General features: G+C 47.4%; 1 pseudogene; it reads left to right on the plus strand.

The window, feature by feature from the left end:
* Positions 1-607: 607 nt before the first annotated feature.
* On the plus strand, positions 608-6794 carry LOC123075761 (disease resistance protein Pik-2-like; annotated as a pseudogene).
* Positions 6795-7658: the final 864 nt, after the last annotated feature.

The following is a 7658-nucleotide window of genomic DNA, read 5'->3' on the forward strand; positions in this document are numbered from 1 at the left end:
AGCAGAAAAGAAAAAAAAACTATATAAAAACTACTCGGAAATAGATAGAAGAAAAAATAGTTGTGATTAACTTTACTAAAAAAATGAGCATAGATGCGCTTATAGAGAAAATTAGACCTAAATTCATAATTAATTTCTACTAACTTCAGAGAAATTCAATATGAATTTAGGTCAAATTCTCTGTATAAGGGCATCTATTTTCACTTTGAGAGGAGCTCAACAAGGCAGAGAGGGAGGGGCTTATACACGGGTGTGAGCGCCCTTCGGTTGGCGAGGTGGGACTAAACTCTGACCGCAACGAGGACCAACCCTTTAGTCCCGGTTCGTGCCACCAACGGAGACTAATGGACTGCCTTTGGTCCCGGTTCGTCCCACCAACCGGGACCAATGGTGGTGGGCCAGGAGCGAGGCCCATTGGTCCCGGTTCGTCCCACCAACCGGGACCAAAAGGTCCAGACGAACCGGGACCAATGGCCCACGTGGCCCGGCCGGCCCCCGGGGCTCACGAACCTGGTCCAATGCCACCATTGGTCCCGATTCTGGATTGAACCGGGACTAATGGGCTGACTCGGCCTGGACCAATGCCCCCTTTTCTACTAGTGTGGCTCTGCAGCTCGGAGTCCGGCGTGACCAACTCTTCATCACCAATGAGCTTGAGATGATGTAGGCTTTTCTCATGTCTTCCCATGACGAGGGAGACGACAATAGGGTGGTCAAGGTCTGGGTGAAGCAAGTTCGCGATGTGGCCTATGACGTCGAGGACACGCTCCAGGAATTTGCCGTGCTCCTCAAAAGGCAATCTTGGTGGCGTATTCGTCGCACACTGCAGGGTCGGCGCCGTGTGGCTAAGCAGATGAAGGAGCTAAGAGCCAATGTTGAGGATGTCAGCCAGAGGAACATGCGCTACAATCTCATTAAGGGCCCCGGCTCCAAGGCCGTCACGACTGCTGAGCATTCTAGTGTTACTTGGGTAGCACTGTTTGGCATTGATGAAGCAAGGCGTACGTTAAAGCAGGAAAAATCAAAACTGGATCTTGTTCAGCTAATCAACCAGAAGGTGAATAACCTTAGGGTGATTGCAGTGTGGGGAACAAGTGCTGATCTCGGGCCGATGTCCATCGTCAGGGCAGTCTATGAGAATCCAGATACTAAAGGCAAGTTTTCATGTCGAGCCTGGGTCAGGATGATGCATCCTTTTAATCCCAAAGACTTCATTCAGAGTATGGTGGAGCAATTTCACATGGGTGTAGGGGCTAAAGCTCTGCTTGAAACAAAGAAGACGACACAAGAGCTTGGTGAGAAGTTTGACGAGTACCTTAGTAGGAGGAGGTACCTGATTGTGATTAATGACTTAAACACCATTGAGGTGTGGGATCGGGTTAAAAATTGCTTCCCAAATAACAACATGGGGAGCAAGATCATAGTGTCCACTGCTCAAGTAGAAGTTGCAAGCTTATGTGCAGGACAAGAAATCATATAGCATCGGAACTCAAGCAATTGTCTGGTGATCAAAATATTTATGCTTTCCATGAGAAGGTACTATTCAAAATTCTACCATGTGTTGTTTGTCTAGATCAACTTCTTGCATTGTAGTTTCTTTTTTCATTAAAAAGCATCATTACTCAACAACGTTGGGCAGATAGACTTTGAGGCATGGTTCAATTTCATTTGGAGTTAACCACATGATTACTCATTTAATATACATCTTCCCTTTGAAAATAACCGCACAAACGAGTGGGCACCATTATGTTTATTGTATGTAATAAAGATTTTTTGTATCATATCATCTATAGCTAAATTAACAATTGTCTGATCCCTGTAATTACCCTCCATTATTGACAATGAAGCAACACTTTTGCTAGTATATAATTATCCAGATTATACTAAAGTTGCGTTAATGAATTTGGATAGGAGGGAGTAGTATCTAACCATCAAATTTCTTTTTTCACAATTCTAGGCTAGGGTTTGCAAACAGAATGCGCACTCCCATTCTAGTAGTAGCCTTGGACATGTTTTCATTTTAGGCTGTGGTTTCTTCAGTAAATAGGACGGGATACTTTAGACATGTTTTCATTTTAGGCTGTGGTTTCTTCAGTAAATAGGACGGGATACTTTAGTTTGGGTTCAAATGGCAAAGTTGCATTTTAACTATTTAAATCAATTTTACGCTACTTATTTAGCATTATTTTACATTCGTTCATGTATATGTTTGTCAGCATGGATAACCATTGCTCGCTTCTGCATAGGTCTCTCAAGACAGAACATATTTAACTAAGGCAGAGTCAATCGTTGCTCGCTTCTGGACAGGTATCTCAAACCGTGCTACTAGCAGCACAGATAATAACTCTACAGTGCACACATGTGAAATATTAGAGGATCAATCCAAGGGTGCATACGAAAAAAATACAGTAAAAAAAAAACTTCTCTCGTATCAGCATGTTGGCGAAATGCTTTGGAGGAATCTCACCTTGTTGGGCGAGAGAAAGAAAACGTTGAAATAATTGAACTAATTTCAGATCAACCTACTCAAGAATTCCAAGTGATCACAGTGTGGGGAATGGGTGGTCTGGGAAAAACTATTCTGGTCAAAGATATCTACCAAAACCAAGAGCTCAGTGGCACGTTTGGAAAGCATGCTTGCGTAACTGTTATGCGTCCTTTTAAACTTGAAGGCCTTCTTAGGAGCTTAATTATGCAACTGGATAGAGAATCTTCGGAAAAGAAGGACGCGGTGGGTTTACTGGGCAACACAAAGAACACATTACTATTGATGCCACTTGCTGATCTGATGAAGGAGATGAGAAGGCTTATAGAAAGAAAGAGGTGCTTCATTGTTCTCGATGATGTTTCGTCTACTACAGAGTGGAGCATGATAATACCAATTTTCCATGGAATGGAATATACAAGTCGGATCATTGTCACCACAAGGGAAGAAAATATTGCTAAACTTTGTTCTGGGAGACAAGAAGACATATATATGCTCAAAGATCTAGAACACTGTGATGCATGTGATCTCTTCACTAAAAAGGTACTTGAGTATTATCACGCTTATTTTTATGTGTCAGTCTTAGGTATTTTATCCATGGCTTAGCTGCTCAACCAAACTGATCAGCTCTATTTGAGTGTAAGTTGATATACATCACGTCCTTTCTCTCAGGCTTTGGACATTGTTACGACCATGATGCATACTAGGAGTAATTTAGGCATTGCAATGGTATTGTAGTTGATGACTGTCAATATTATTTAAAAATATACGTCCAACATTAGTGATATGATGTGCAACCTATCATTTAGTTATTCCAATTGCCAAGTCACTTTGAATAAGATGAAATCAAGTGATTTGTAAACCGCAGCCATTCCTACCAAATCAAACGGTCCACCCACCAGCATACGACACCTTTTCGTTGCTTTGTTCCCTATCACAAAATGTTTAATTTATAATTTGAGTATAGGTACGCATTCTTTTGATATATGTATGTGAGACATCCATTCCAATAAGTAATATTGTTCCCAGCCTGATCTTGTTTTCACAATACTAAATAACTTGACCGCACGAATTTCAGGTATTCAAGAAGACTATAGATTTGAATATGCAATATCCTGCACTAGTTGAACAGGCAGAACTGATCGTAAGGAAGTGCAGATGACTCCCCCTTGCAATAGTCACCATACGTGGCTTCTTGTCAAACCAACCAAAAACCTCTTTGGAATGGAGGAAATTGAATGACCATCTTAGTGCCGAGTTGGGGATGAATCCAGATCTTGGGACCATAAGAACTGTCCTTATGAGAAGCTATGATGGTTTACCTTATCCTCTCAAGTCATGTTTCCTATATATGCCTATCTTTCCTGAAGATTACAAGGTTTGACGGGGACGCTTGGCACGTTGGTGGAGTGCAGAGGGTTACTCAAGGGAGTTGCGTGGCCGCTCCGCGGAGGAAATAGCGGATAACTATTTCCTGGAACTTATAAGCAGGAGTATTATCCTTCCATCCCAACGATCAATTCATAGTACAAAAGGAATTGATTCCTGCCAAGTCCATGATCTTATCCGTGAAATTGGCGTGTCAAAGTCAATGGAAGAAAATCTTGTTTTTACATTGGAGGAAGGTTACAACTCAAACAACCACGCGACAATGCGTCACCTAGCTCTAAGCAACAACTGGAAGGGAGATAAAAGCGAGTTTGAGAGTATAGTGGATATGCCCCGTCTACGCTCAATTACATGCCTCGGGAGGTGGAAGTCATTTTTCCTTTCTGATAAGATGCGGTTGCTAAGAGTGCTGGACTTCGAAGACACGACGGGTCTACAGGGTCATCATCTTGAGCATATTTGAAAGTTTCTTCATCTAAGATACCTTTACCGAAAAAGGATTTCCCCCGCTTTATATACAAAGCAACCAACCGAACATCCAACGATAGGTGCTGGGGCGGAAGCAGCACAGTCACGCCCAAAAGGAAAGAAAGAGAAAATACAAAAAAAACTAATGCCAACAACGGCGGATCGACAAAAAAACGAAGAAGCCTCGAGGCCGCTGCGCCCACCGGAGATCGCCCACTAAGCTCCGAGCTTCCGAAGCGCCGGTACCAATCAGCACCTCCAAGAAGGACCGCGACGATGACGACGCTGCTGCCAAGGGTTTCCCCCGGTACGCTGTGAGGAGAGAGGAAGGGTAGCCCCGACGCCTTTCAGGAAGGTCAGGCGGTACCCACAAGCGCCAGCGCGTCAGTGTCGGCCAAGCTAACAGAGATTTCTCCCGATCCCAACCACCACCCCAGGCACTCCAGAGCTCGCCACCAAAAAAGACCCTCACCCTGCGCCAACCCGGTCACGAAGCTTCTCACGCCGTCTCCCCACGGCACCGTGAAGCATGGTCCGCACAAAGAAGGAGAGGAGCCGGGACTAGGGCAGTAGCACCGTCGGCACGCGGGAGGGCCGCACCTCCACCGTCTCGACGGTAGCTGACCGGACGCAATAGCAGGAACATACCAGGCCCGTGGCCGCACAGGCCCGGCCGGGATCTCCGAGGCCCGTAAAGTTCCCGCCTTCGCACTACAGCCGGCACGCCGTCGACGCCGCCGCCCCTGTCCAAGCCGCTCCCCTGCCTCCCCGCACAGAGAGCCGCCAAGTGGAAGCACCACCACCACGTGCGCCGCCGGCCACCACCACCAGGTCGCCGGACCGCCACCGGCCGAGCCGCACCACCACCGCACGCCCGCGGCGGAGGGAACCAACGCGGCCGCCGGGGGCCCGAAAGCCGGGCCCCAGCCGCCGCCCACGCTGCCCGCAGCCCGCGCCGCCTGCCGGACGGAACGGCCGCCCCAGCGAGGTGCACCCCACCGCGCAGCCGGCCACGCCGCGCCACGCCCGCCAGGAGGAGCGCGCCGCCACGCCACGGTGCCCCGCGCCTGCGCCGCGCCCGCACCCGAAGGAGCGGCCCGCGCCGCCCCGTCGCGCCGGGGGAAGACCAGGCCCCGCCGCCGCCGGCGCCGGTCGGGCTTCGCCCGGCCGTGCCCCCTGGCGGCGGCGAGGGAGGAGGGAGGAGGAGGGGAGGTGCGCGGCGAGCGGATCTGGGGGCCCTCGCCGGCCGCCTCGCGGGTGGCGGCGCGGGGAGGGAAACCTAGCCAAAATGGACCGGATACCTCTGTCTGGCTCCCCAAGAGGTTTATGCGATCTAAGATACCTTTCACTCAGAGGATGTAAGGATATTTATCACTTGCCAGATTCATTGGGTAACCTGGGACAGCTGGAGACACTAGACATCCGAGATACCTTCGTAGTGATGCTACCAAAGACAATCATCAAGCTTCGAAAGCTAAACAGTCTTCGAGTTGGTAAAAGACCGACAGATGAGTTTGTCTTGTTTGATTTTGGGCTTGATAACAGTCTAGAGGCCTTGAATAATCGGCCAGTCATTTTGTCTGTCCTATTGGGGTTTCTTTGTATCATGTGGTGTGCACCTCGCTGTTTTTCTGATTTTGAAATGAGCCGGCGTGATGTATGCACTGCCGTTTGGTGTAATGAAGTTCCTACTATTGCATTGTGCCTGGACATGCATGGTGTTCTACTGCCAAGAGGGATGAGGAAGCTGAAAGCCCTGCACACACTGGGTGTTGTGAACATTGGGCGGTGGGGAAAGGATGCCGTACGGGACATAAAAGAGCTCATCTGGCTGCGCAAGTTGGGAGTGACTGGCGTCAATATGGAAAACGGTCAAGGATTGTGTTCAACAATTGTTGGTCTGACACGCCTGGAGTCGTTGTCAATCCGGTCAGAGGGGGAACCAGGTTTATTTGGCTGCTTGGATGGAACGTTTTCATTTCCGGAGACACTGCAGAGCCTCAAGCTGTATGGTAACCTGGTGAATCTGCCGGAGTGGATCCAGGGGCTCAAGAATCTGGTGAAGCTAAAGCTCCGGAGCACCAAGCTATCGGGGCAGGATGCTGCCATGCAAGTCCTTGGTAATCTAGCAAACCTGGTTTCCTTGCATCTGTTGTTGAATTCAAACCATCAGGGTGAAGCCTTCTGTTTCCAACAGGGGGCATTCCCAAGCCTGGTGTTGCTGGAACTTGGTGGCTCTATATCTGTGAAGTTTGAACAAGGAGCACTCCCTACGCTTGGGCTGCTCAAGTTTTTTGATGGGGAAATCAATAGTCAGTCGCTGTGGGGTGTAGCAATTCTTCCCAACCTCAAGGAAGTTGTGCTGCAAGGTGAGTACGATGACTGCATAATGGCATACTTGAGGGATGAGCTCGCCCAGAATCCAAATCGACCAATGGTGAAGAGGGTCTGATCTCGGTCCAAGGCCAAGCTGGGAGTTATGTTGTACTAGTATTTTCCCTGTTTTCCATTTGCTTGGAACTAATCGATGGATTTCTTTTACGGATTCCTGTAACCAGTATACAGTTTAAATGATATATTTAGGTCGTGATGGTCGTTGTACTACCATGCAAAAAAATAATGATCATTGTACTGATAATTCGGACACTAATTGCTCCCGGAATGTAGTGTTTACAGTTTATGTGGGAGGATCATCGAACTGAATACGCACTGATGTTTGTGCGCATAAAGAATTCACTATACATCAAGCTGGATAAAGTGAGATATTTTAATTAGTATTTTGCCCACGGTAATATACTTGAACTGTACGTGTTCTTTTAGTTTGATTGTTAAGATCAAGCATTGCAGTGTCAGAAATGGTGTTTTCTTTTACCGACTCCAATGTTTTCTTTTGTACAAGTGTAAGTATCTAATATTGTGACAAGAAAAATGGCAATGTCTGTATAATAATTGCTTATTCTTTTCCGAGCATGGTCATAAGGAGGTCATTACTTAGATACACGTAAGCATAATGTGTAGACAGAAACCTTTTCGAGCAATCTCAAGGTACAGACGATGGAACACACTACAAACTCAAGACAGTGCCCGTGGTGTCCCCTTATGTGGCCCAAGACGCCCGAGAAGTCCACCGGACTACTACGATATTGTAGGACCACCCGTCAGTTCAAAGCTATAGCCATTAGAAGATCTACGACTGAACTTGACAAATCCGGTCCCTCAAATGTCCACAGACGAGCCTCTGTTCATGGATTAACGAAAATGTGCAAGAGCTCTATTTGCCTTTGCCATTCGCGTATTGACGAGCGACATCTCAATT

The sequence above is a fragment of the Triticum aestivum genome, chromosome 1B (genome assembly GCF_018294505.1).
Source record: "Triticum aestivum cultivar Chinese Spring chromosome 1B, IWGSC CS RefSeq v2.1, whole genome shotgun sequence".
Lineage (NCBI taxonomy): Eukaryota > Viridiplantae > Streptophyta > Magnoliopsida > Poales > Poaceae > Triticum > Triticum aestivum.